This window comes from Capra hircus, chromosome 16 (genome assembly GCF_001704415.2).
Source record: "Capra hircus breed San Clemente chromosome 16, ASM170441v1, whole genome shotgun sequence".
Taxonomy (NCBI): domain Eukaryota; kingdom Metazoa; phylum Chordata; class Mammalia; order Artiodactyla; family Bovidae; genus Capra; species Capra hircus.
In genome coordinates, this window is record NC_030823.1 from 72396510 (window position 1) to 72409044 (window position 12535).

The following is a 12535-nucleotide window of genomic DNA, read 5'->3' on the forward strand; positions in this document are numbered from 1 at the left end:
TCACCATCACTATTATCATCACCACCATCGTCACCACCACCATCATCACCACCACCATCATCAACACCACCATCATCACCATCATCATCACCACCACCACCATCATCATCATCATCACCACCACCATCACCATCATCACCACCACCACCATCATCTTCCCATCATCTTCCCATCATCACCATCATCACCATCGTCTTCACCATCATCATCATCACCATCATCACCACCACCATCATCTTCCCATCATCTTCCCATCATCACCATCATCTTCACCATCATCGTCGCCATCACTGCTCTATGACCAGCATGTGAGAAGCTGAAAGTGTGTCCTGATAACCACCGTTTCATGTTGACGAGGTTGCACACATTCCTGTGAGTGAGCACGCGTGCTGGATGGGCAGGGTTGCAGCGCAGGTGACCCCCAGTATCCAGCCCAACTCCCTCTCCCTCTAGGGACATGGCAGGCTTCTACCTGGAACATGGCAGGGCTTTGTGAGTAATTGTGGCTGGTGAAATGTGAATGCGCATAATTAGTGTCCTCACTTCTGGGCTGAGACAGTTAAAAGCCCAAATGTGATTCTTCACTTTCTTTTCCTTTGTCACAGCAGCTTAGAAGGTGAGATGTTCCAGAAATTGCAGCTATAAGATGATGAGCCATCTGTTGACCCGAGTCCTCCAGCGACTGTGTGTAACGGAGATGTGCTGACTCGTACTCCATATGCAGCATGAACAGGAAATAAACTTTCATGGTGTGAAGCTACTGAGGCTCATGAGTCATCACTGCAGCACAGCCTAGCCTGGGAGTTCTCAGTCTGGTCTGCTCACCTGGGATCCTGTTAGAAATGCAAATTTTCAGGCTCCACTGCACACATACTGAATCAGAGGCCGAGGGTGAGGCTGGGTTTTAACAGCCTCTCCAGGTGAATCTGACATAGGTCAAGTTTGAGAACCACTGCTCTAACTGATCCTGAATAACACAAGTGGCAAAGGCCAGGGAAAAAGGAGGCCTGCTCTCTCAGCTCCCAGTTACACAGGCACTTTGACCCTGTAGGTGGCCGCTGTTTGGGATGATCCCTTCTGCTTCACCCTTTCCCACTGGTAGAGATATTTAAGCATTGGCTATCTCAGAGATGGTTGGATGGCATCACCGAGTCAACGGACATGAACTTGGGCAAACTCCGGGAGACAGCGAAGGACAGGGAGGCCTGGCATGCTGTGGTCCCATGGGCTTGTGAAGAGTCAGACATGGCTTAGTGACTGAACAACAACATCTCAGGAGAAACACCAGACAGATCAAGGCCTGGAGTTTTTCTTGAAGTCAACGGATCTCTTCATTTACTTGAAGTCAATGGGTTCATTGTTGCTTTAAAAGGCGAATGCTTTCTAGTTCTTTCAGGTGTGTCTGAAACCGTGGGGATTTATTGCTGTCTTTCTCACTGTCTGCTCCACAGCCCTTCCTTTCCCCAGGGAAGACAGAGTCTGGTGGTTCCCATTTCACCAAGGAGGAAAATGAGGCTCAGCAAGCTCAAGTTATTTGTCCATGGAACGGAATCACAGTGTTGCACTACAGCCCTGGAGCTCAGCCTCATGTGAGCAGGGGCTTAGCCAGTGGCTGTAGCACAATAAAGATACAAGGACATTAGCTCGCCTAATACATTTATTTAATTGTCTGAGCTCAGCTTCATCTCAGTCCTGGTGCCCATCGCTGTGCCTGGATGGGTCCCAACAGCACTAAGGAGGCATCTTGGCAATGCACAGCACAAGAGGGACAAAGCAGATGACTGAGCAGGAACAATCTGATCCAACACTTCCTGAGTCTTTTGCTGAAGAGCTGTCTCAGAGAAATGACAGCCTGTGGTCAGCAGAGAGCAGTATTGTTCTAACAACTACTGTGTGGGGAGCAGGATGCCTGCTCCCATCCACCCTGGCAATACTGATGGAATTGACAGAGGCCAGAGGGTGCATTTAAAGAACAACAACAACAAAAAAAATTCCATATACCCACCATATTATTAGACAATTAGCATTGCTTATATAATTCTTTCAAATTTCTGTCTGAAAATTTTCACATTAAAACGTTAAAAGAAGAAAGAGGATAAAGCCCTAAGCTGGCCCAGCTCAGTCCCATGGCTAGTGAGTAGCTCACCCATCTGGACCAGTCCCACAGCTGCAGGATGGATGTGTTGGCACTGGCCTTCATTAAGCATCTTATTCTTAACATTCATCATATTCTCGCTGCTCAGAGACCTGCCCCCTGAGAGCTCCCTTGCTCTCTTTCCTTCCCTGTCTTTTCTTTCTTTCTCTTCTTCCTCCCTTGCATTCTCTTCTTTACCTCCTTGGTGTGAATCTAGGCAGATGGCTGATGGGGTAGCAGGGCCAGGTACCAGGAACCAGGTGTGAAAAACACAACCAATCCCTTCCCTTAAGAATTTATGTTCTTGGCAAGGCAAATCCACGGAAGCAGAACTTTGAAGAGGAGAAGCAGGAGAACATTTAAATCCTGTTCTCTGAGCCACAGGAGAAGCCTAAGACTCAAGTCTATGTTCGAGCCTCAGACTCAAGTCTTGGAAAGAAGCTCTGAACTTCTTCAGGTCTTCACCACCATGAATTTCCAAGAATGTACCTCTTCCATGCCTCCAAGCATCCTGCAAGGTCTTCCAAGGTAGATATCCCTATACCCAAGGGATAAAGGGACAGACTTCTTAATTTGGCCGTGAGAGGGCAGCTCAGCTCACCCCAGAGGCTGCAGATACCCTTCCCCCGGGGTTGTTGGAATCCACTCTTACACTGCCTGAATCACTCCAGGGCTCCTGGCCTACGGATGGCCTAGCATTGGGGCAGGCCTCCTAGGGCCACTTCAGCCAGAGGCAGGGCTCAGCCGGGTTCCACACCAGCCTGGCTCCCTGTCCCCAGGCACCGGCTGAGGCCTCGAAGAAGGAAGCTGTTTCCTGCTGTTCTGCTGCCAGAAGGAGCCAGGACATCCCCCCACAGCCCCCCGGGAACTGGGTGCTGGGAGGTGAGAGCACCATTAGCAGCTGTGGCTACACTGGCATTAGGAGATTAATGAGGCTTTTTGAATCAGGAATGTAGCTGCAGCCAACTGTTGGCAATTAGTTAGAGCAAAGCCATGCTGTGCTTTGGATCTGTCAGCTGGGACCCCCACAGGAGCAGAACAGCAGGAAGGGCTAGACAGAGAGGAAGAGATGAAACTCCACCTTTCCCCTCCTAGGCCAGCGCTCTGGCTGTTATGACCCCAAGCTAAGCCTTCCATGACCATAGCCATCTGATATCTGCCATGTTGACTGGGGACACACAGAAGGCAATAAGGGTTTTTAAGGGGTCATCTTGTCCACCAGCCTGCCTCCACTTAGCAGCACGTAGCAATGCTTCTCAAGGTCGGATCTGGGTCTAGATGACCTGGAATCCTGGAAACCTTGCTCCCAGGTGATTCCCGATGCTTCTGGTCCAGGCTGGGCACTTTGAGCAGTATGGCCCAGAGCGGCTGGGGCGGGGGCGAGGGAGAGCGTCTGTTTCATTAAGCTGAGATCTTAGTGTTTATCCTTCACCCATCATTTACTTGTTCATTCAACAGTGTCCACTCTGAGCCAGGCAGCTGGATGCACAGGTCCAAGCATAGAGGTAGGTAAACGTAGCCTGGAGTAAGCAGAGTGATGCCCTGGGGGCTAAGAAGAGGAGACGGGGGCGGGGGGCATGGTGGGTGCAGGCCTGGGCACTAGGGAGGGCTGGGGACTCTCCGAGAGCCTGTGCCCCTCCTCCCTGCTGAGGAAGCCTCCCTGACGTTGCAGTGACTGCAGCCAGCAGCCAGGCAAGCAGAGGGGAGAGAGAAGTGATGCTCACACCGTCTTCTCTGTAAGAGAGGAAATGCATCTTGAAAGCAGTGGGAGCTAATTTGCTCTTCTGTAATCAATCACCCTGGACAGAAAACAAAAACACATCAGAGTAAGCCGGGAATGGCTGAGAGCAGGCAAGGTTGGCAGGCAGGGAGGAGATTTTTCTTTTAATGGGTTTAAAGTAAAATGACTCTTAAGGACATTCGGTATATGTGTTCATGTGTATGTGTGCGGGTGTGTGCGTGTGTGTGTGTTTCCATGCTGATCTTTTTCAGACTTCTAAGCAGTCCATCCCAAAGGAAATCAGTCCTGAGTATTCACTGGAGGGACTGATGCCGAAGCTGAAACTCCATACTTTGGCCACCTGATGTGAAGGACTGACTCATTGGAAAAGACCCTGATGGTGGGAAAGATTGAAGGCAGGTGGAGAAGGGGACGACAGAGGATGAGATGGTTGGATGGCATCACCAACTCAATGGACATGAGTTTGAGTAAACTCCAGGAGTTGGTGATGGACAAGGAGGCCTGGAGTGCTGCAGTCCATGGGGTCTCAAAGAGTCCGACACGACTGAGCGACTGAACTGAACTGAACTGAAGCGATCTCTAGCTCTCCCCACTGTCTGGCCTCTTCTCTGATGCATGTGTGGGCAGTGGGAAGTGAGGACTTCAGGCAAGACTTCTCTGTCCCTCCTCCCTCTGGTGAAGATGCCCGGGAGGCAGGCAGCTCCCCCTTACCTCTGCCTTCTCGCTTGTAGCTGGATAGATGCTGTTCCCTCCTGAGCCTTAGTTTTTCTCCCTGTAGAGTGGGGAGGCCCAGATTGCTGGGCTGAGAAAGAGGAGGGCTGCGACTGACACTGGTGAGGCAAACTCCAGGAGACCTGGTGCTCTGGCTGTTTCCATCCGGATCGTGGAATTGGGGTGGGGGAACAGCTCCAGCTCCAGAAAGAGCGCCCCTTTGGAGCACGGCGTGTGCCCTGTGCTGCCCCCAGCTGCCGCGTCCCGCTGCTCGGAGCTGTGCCCCAGCCAGCTCCTTTCCTAGTGCTCGCCCTCCTTCCCTGTCCTTTCTTCCCCTCCCTCTCCCTTCTCCCTCACACTCTGTCTTTCACTTCTATCTGTGCAACCGCATTTTTCAAATGGAAGTGGAGATATGGTTTGACTGTGGTTCAGAGTAGTTGAAATCTGGACATTCACGGGCACCCTAGAATGTGCGATCCGTCTGTTGCTGTGGTTCAGTCGCTCAGTCGTGTCTGACTCTTTGCGACTCCATGGTCTGCAGCACACCAGGCTTCCCTGTCTGTCACCAACTCCCAGAGCTTGACCAAACTCATGTCCGTTGAGTCAGTGATGTCATCCAACCATCTCATCCTCTGTCATCCCCTTCTCCTCCTGCCTTCAATCCTTCCCAGCATCAGAATCTTTTTCAATGAGTCACTTCTTCTCATCAGGTGGCCAAAGTATTGGAGTTTCAGCTTCAGCATCAGTCCTTCCAAGGAATATTCAGGACTGATTTCCATAAGATGGACTGGTTGGATCTCCTTGCAGTCTAAGGAACTCTCAAGAGTCTTCTCCAACACCACAGTTCAGAAGCATCAGTTCCTTGGTGCTCAGCCTTCTTTGTGGTCCAGCTCTCACATCTGTACAGATGATCACTCTAAACACTCTAGTTTATATTTCCTCCTTCGCCCTACTGCTGCTCTGGGCTATAACTCCACAGCCATAACACTCTGAGTTGTGGTCAACGTGATGCCAAACATCCAGATGTTTAGAAGTGTCCAGATGGTAGATTTAGGTTTTGCAGTTTTGCTTCCTCTGGGTGCTTGAAGTCCTTTGGACACAATTCAGTGAAACAAACAGGTGAGTAAGTAAAGATAACCTCTATAACCCAAGCAGCGAGTTGTTTAGCATCTTGTTTTCAAAATAACTGGGAGACATATGGGGATTTTTTTCCTTCTTGCTGGCATTGTTTGGGTGCTGTACGTCACCTAAGCTGTCTCTGATCACACTTTCTGGGGATTCTCCTAGAAAAGAGAGTTTTCCAATAGAACAATCTGAGAAAGAAACACCATTGCTTGGTTTTCTGGAGCCACAGAGGCTGTAAAGAGTGTAGTTTCTCATCCAAATCCTTATTACCTCATTCATCCATCCACCCATCCACTCTTCTACTCTGTCATCCCCTCTCCATCCATCCCTTCGTCCATTCATCTGTCCACGCACTTCCTGCTTTTCTTCCCTCTCTACGTTTATGCTTCCTGCCTTCCTTGCTTATTTTCCTCCTTCAAAACTAAGTTCTTTGCATTGTGCTTGGTGCTAGTCCGAGCCTGCTGGGCCTCACAGTGTATCGGGTGAGACAGATGAGCACGCAGCTGTTAACACACAGTTAGTTGTAGCGCATGTACGTTTTTACCCAGACCCGTCTCTGGACAATCCCTCCATCTCTATCTCTCCCTTCGGCCTCACATTTCCTCTTCTTTCCCTGATGGGCATTGTCTTCAGGAGTTCACAGAGTCCTACAAAAGGGCTGCTCCTTTGTTAGCTAGATCTCCTTCCCAACAAGTACGGGAGGCTGGAAGGAGTGATGTATATATAAAGGTTTGAACGGTGTCCTTTTCTCTCCTCTTCCTCTTGACTTCTTAATTCATGCTTCTGCATGGAACAGCAGCCCTCCCGCCAAGGAGCACAGTAAACTTCCGATGAGGTGAAGGACATTTCTTCCCTGCAAATGTCCTGCCCTCACTTCGCCACCCTGAAAAGGGAGCAGATGGACTGGGAGGGACAGCCATTTATTCATTTCAGTTCTGGCTGGGGTCTAGCCTGACGGGAGCCTGTAACCAAGAGGAGAGAAGCCTTGTGGGTTTTGGAGCTTATTTAAACATATTTACAAAACCCAAGCCTGGTTAACCAGGGAAGCAGAGAGACAGAGGTTTGTATTGCGTTGTAAGATTAATAAACCAATTAAATAAGGATGGCAGCAGCCTCGCAGCCCCACTGGGGCAGGAGGCGAGTTTGACAGCTGCTCTTTTCTGATGATTGCCACACACTTTAGAAGAAAAGACAGCCTGGGCTTCCCCTCTTCCGTAAGAGAATACCCCAGGCTGTTGTCTTGTCTAATCACTCACACTGCTACTCAAGTTGTTTTCTAAGCCTGTAGGTCGAATGTCATGGTTAGCCAACTGGGAAAAAAAGAAAACAAAAGCTATTTCTTCTCTTCTAATCCTTAAAAAAAAAAAAAAAAAGCAGCAGTATGAGACCATTTATTCCTCCCTGTGATGCACATTCCCAGGTAGGCAGGGGAATTCTGGGAGTATCAGTAGGCAAACCCCAGAGAAGTCTAGACTTGCTCCCTCTCCGTTGTGCGAGCGCGCCTGTCCGCAGCTCGGGCTCCCACAGGGTTCAGTCTGGGTGTGGCGTTTTGTGAGTATTACATTAAGTTTAAGTGTTCCTCCCGTCCCCCAATCTCCCAGCCATTGCCTGGGGCATAATTAGTGGAAAAAACCCCAAAAGGCCCTTTTGCAAAGTCCAGTGAAGAACCAAGTATCCTGTTCAGGCAATGACAGCGAGGGGTGAACCCCACACTCCTCTCTTTTCTCGAGACCTGTAGGCACGGCCCGTTCTTGGCCTGGGGATGGAAGGCTTCCTGATTAAGACTGAGTGAGACTGTGGACAGATAGGCACGCCCGATGGGACGGGTCAGTCTGGAGCCCTCGCCTGCGCTGCTGTCCGAGAGCGCAGAGAGTGTGAAGGGCTTCCCGCCCGGCCCAGCTGTTGCAGCCCTGTGTGCTCTGGGGGCCGGTCCGTCAGCCGCCTTGGTTTCTTTTTCACAGCTGTTAGGTGTGCTCCGATCTGGAGTCTGTCAGATGCTGGGGGTCAGGGCAAGTTTCAGGGAAGATTCTGGGTGGTTTAGTTTTCTCATTTGCAGGAAGAAAACAAAAAGTGAGGGGTAGTAATTATAGAATGATGATAATTTAAAAATCAATTATAAAAAAGAATAATTATAATAGAATCAATTCTATCCACATTATGAAATTGGCGGAGACGCAGGATGACTAATGTATTTGGAGAATTCTAGTAAAAAAGGAGTATTTGTAGTTATCAGGAAGTGCCTGGATGCTTTTCTGGAACAAAATAGGGAGTGAATCAGTCAGATTGACCTGGGACTTAGCGATTTCTACCTGCCCAAGTTTAACCCCTCTGAGTGTCTCTTTAAGTGGGCGTGACAACACTTAGGGTCAGAAGTGTGGACTTTGATGTCATGATCAGGCCTTTTCACCTACTAGCTGTTGATTAATATTGAAAGATTCATTTGAGCCTTATTTTTCTCATATGTAAAATCGGAATGATCGTAACTCTTGCCCTGTAGGATTACTGTAAAGACTGATTACGATCACTCATGTAAAGCTTACAATTTAGTGTCTGGTATGCGTCGGTGTGTGCCTGTCAGTCATGTCCAACTCTGCGAACCTACTGATTGTAGCCTACCAGGCTCCTCTGCTTGTGGAATTTCCCAGGCAAAAATGCTGGAGCAGGTTGCCATTTCCTATTCCAGGGGATCTTCCCAATCCAGGGATCGAACCAGTGTCTCCTGCATTAGCAAGTAGATTCTTTACCACTGTGCTACCTGAGAAGCCCTTTCATGTCTTGTACATAGTAAGTATTCACCATAATAATAATAACTATATATCGTAACCTTAATTATTCCTATTAATAAATGAAATCACATATATATAAACATCCTGCACAGTATCTGGCACATGGTAGATGTTCAATAAATCAAAGTCCCCACACTCTCTCCTTCCTAAATGAATACATCAGTCTATGCATGAAAAACCTGGCTTAGAGGGGCTTCCAGTTGAACATAAAGACTGCTGTAATAGCGGACAGAGCCAGAGGGGGGTCCCAAGCCTTTGAAAGCTCTTGGTCCACAGAGTCACTGCTTTCTTTAGAAAACAGAAATGCCCTTAAGGAATTAGGTAGAAGAACAAGGCAGACAAGCCCGACTCTGCAGGAAACCTAGAGCTGGCCTCTGCTGCCAGGACCCCTCCCCCACCCCCTGACTCAGAGGTAGTGCCCTTACGTTTTGCTCATATGCCTTCCAAAAACGCACCCTAAAATCTAGGTGGCGCCTCCAACATCCTTAAGTAAATGTCTACAATTTTCTCCATAAGTTGAAATCATTTCAGAGGGTATGATTTCAGCATATCATAAATATGGACGCTTTAAATGAAACTATCATCACTTGTTAAATATATTCTTTGGAATCTAAATACCATAATGATTTGATATCCACCTTCATCCATTTAAAAAGCCTGTGAGTAAATTTTAACAGTAAGAATTTGATTTCATTCTCCTTCTTACACTTGTCTTTCTGTTCTCTCTCAGAATTTTATTCTAATATAGTAAGTTTTTGTATTGGATAATTCTTTATTGACTATTGACTATACATTTCTGAAATAATACTATATCTGTGTTATATGTGTCAGAAATTTAAAAAAAACTTATTTTTAATTGTGGTTAAAAAACACATAAAACTTATAACTGTAACCATTTTTAGGTAGTGTTAAATATATACACATTGTTGTATATAATGTTTTTAATATTAAAATATTTCCATAAAGTTCTAAATATTAAAATTGTTTCTTGAATGAGTGATCATTATAATTATTATCAGTGTACCAAAAATCAAAATATAGTATATATAACATAAATTTTGTCAATAGTAAATTAAATAATAAAAATTCATTGTGGCTACATTTCTTAATGTGGTTAATGGGATTGTCCTAGTTGGATAACAAGTATTACATATTGCTAGAATGAAAAAGGGAGCCACATCAATGCTATTTTTTTAAATTAAAAAAATAAATTCTATTCTTTTCTAAAGACTGTTTGCTTTGTTTTTCTTAGATGTGAACACTGACAAATCTTACTAATGTGAGTAAGTAGATAGGAACAGGAGATATTTTGATAACTTCATTAATTATTTGAAATCTTTTTGGATTAAATGCCCCCAAAATCACACAGTGATCCATCTTCAAAAATTATTTTCTCCTTCAATTTTGTTGAAAAAGAAAAGGCTTCCTAAGGCATTTGTTATCCATCATTAGAACCATTCACTTTTTCAATTTCTGAGACTATCCTAAAGACTTTTCTAAAATTTATTCAATGACTGTTAACTACATCTGCTATTTTTTCACCTTGTCTAGTTCAATTTATTTATAAAAATTGGAAAATTAAAATATCATTAATTTCAATCCACTTTTCCCAATGCAATTTTAAGAAATAAAATACTTCTATTTTATAACATGTTTAAATACCTTTTGGCTAAAACCTTAGAGCTCAGATTTAGCCCTTTTGACTTATGGAAAATGCGTAATCTATTTAGCAACAGTAGTCTTTCTTGTCAACCCAATCTACAAAAGAGATTTACTTTCTCTAAGCAAACGTCTGACAAATTTTTAATTCAAATCAACATTATAGTACATTTTGGGGGATATTATGAAACCTACCATAAAAATGACTGCTCCTAATCTTGTAAAAATGATTATTCAAAGCAGACAAGATGAAGGTCATGAAGAATATAATTAATCTATTTCCTGAAAAGTTGTAGAAACAAGAATAAACTCATTCACTGTTTTTCATCAGTTTGTCGTAATTCAATGTTTTGTGCCCAAATTCAAGTTATTTATGAAACAAAAAGCGTGATGAAAAAGTGTGGCATTTTCTGAGTAATTCTGTAGGTACTGAACTTTAGAATTAATTTTTGGAAATAAATAAGAATCTTGTATGAAAACACAGAAATAACTCCTTTAATTTCGTAGACATTGAGATAAATTTTCTAACACATTTAATGAGAGGAAAAGGTATATATTGCTAAAAATGAGTGTATCGGCAGCTAGCATTTAATTTTCTTTCTTGATTAATAGGAGTTGTAGGAGGGAAAATATTTAAACATCTTATAAGGTGAAGTAATCTCAGGATTGATTGTAACTGGAACACATATCTCACTATATTACTTGATAAAATAGATTTTAACAACCTATGAAATAACGCACACTGCATTTAAAAGAAATCACATGAAACTTTTATCTGTGGGTTATATCCAGTACAACTTCCCAACTTCAGTAGCCCCTGAAAACGCTTCAGTTGTGTTTAAAAGAATCCGTGTTACAAACCTGTGCTGGTGCGGCGGCTCAGAGGTTTTGTTGTTCTTTGCTGTTTGGTTTTGGCTCATCCTAGGATTGAGTATTGAGAGAAGTTGGGAAGGATCACTTTTCTTTGCTATGGTGGGTGAGGGAAAGCCATGTTTAGCCTTCAATAGTGCTTACAACGTTGTCTTTCCTTCACTCTCCCCAGACTCTGTCAAAGCCACGCAGTTTCGACAAGACTTAAGGAATGCAGAGCTGCGGTCCTTACCCCAAATGCCAGCATACCCACTGCGTGAATTCCACAATGCATCTGACGAATGCCACTGATGAACCTGTCTGCAGGCAGCAACAGAGACAGAGACAGAGAACAGACTTGCAGACACGATGGGGGAAAGAAAGGGTGGGATGAGTTGAGAGAGCGGCAGGGAAACATACCTGTTACCTGTATGGCACAGGGAGCTCAGACTGGTGCTCTGTGGCAACCTGGAGGGGCGGGGTGTGGTGGGAGGGGGGAGGGGGGCTCAGGAGGAAGGGGACATAAGTACTTCTGTGGCTGATTCATGTTGATGTATGGCAGAAACCAGCACTACAGTTATTGTAAAGCAATTATCCTCCAATAAAATTTTTTTTAAAAAGTCACTTCTCTAAGGATCCACCATGTAGGATGTGGCTTTCTTTTACCTAAAGAATGGATGAAACAGGGAAGGGATGGAAGTCCCAAGGTGAGGTTCTTGCGCCTTCATTCACCAAGCTAATATCTTTAACTGTCCTTTTTGTTTGGTGCAGTGAAGGATTTTACATCCTATAGAGACACCATAATGGAGTTGGGAATGGGTGAAGGAAACACTTCTCTTTTGTAAAAACAGGAGAAGGGTGATTAAAATGGGGGAGGATGAAAATAGGGAACCAGAAATTTGAGGACTTGCAACTGATAAAAGTAACCGTATCTGCGGACCCCTAGGAAAACCCATACACGTTGAATGTCTTTGTCCAACATCTATATGTGTATGTACACACGTACACATGCACATAGACTTACAAGCTCATATCCGCTGTATACTCCCACACGTTCTCTCACACACCTCCACACTTACACATACTCTTGTACTCACACACAAATAGGACTCACAGACTCACAAATGCAGAAAAATCCATGTATACTCACAGTCAGTCACACTGACTTACATACTCACATACATCCACACACACCTACACTCACACAAAGTATAGAGGGTGGTACTAGGCCCAGAGAGGTCTTTTAGTTGCCTTAGGTCACACAGCGCATGGAGAAGGAAATGGCAACCCACTCCAGTGTTCTTGCCTGGAGAATCCCATAGATGGAGGAGCCTGGAGGGCTGCTGTCCATGGGGTCACAAAGAGCCGGACACAACCGAGCGACTACACCACCACCACCACATAGCACAGTTGTGTGCTTCAGCTTTAAGATTACTTTTCTAAGACATCATCTGTAACTCTCCTCAACCTAGGCTACAAGTTTTGCCTGTCTTCTAGGAGACTGGGAGTGATTGGATTGTTGAGGTGTTT

The 12535-nt window shown here is 45.3% G+C and overlaps 1 long non-coding RNA gene across 1 annotated transcript; it reads left to right on the plus strand.

The window, feature by feature from the left end:
• Positions 2858-11338, plus strand: LOC108637758. The gene is made up of 3 exons (XR_001919257.1): positions 2858-3016; positions 3593-3639; positions 11199-11338. It is a non-coding gene; the product is annotated as an uncharacterized LOC108637758 (long non-coding RNA).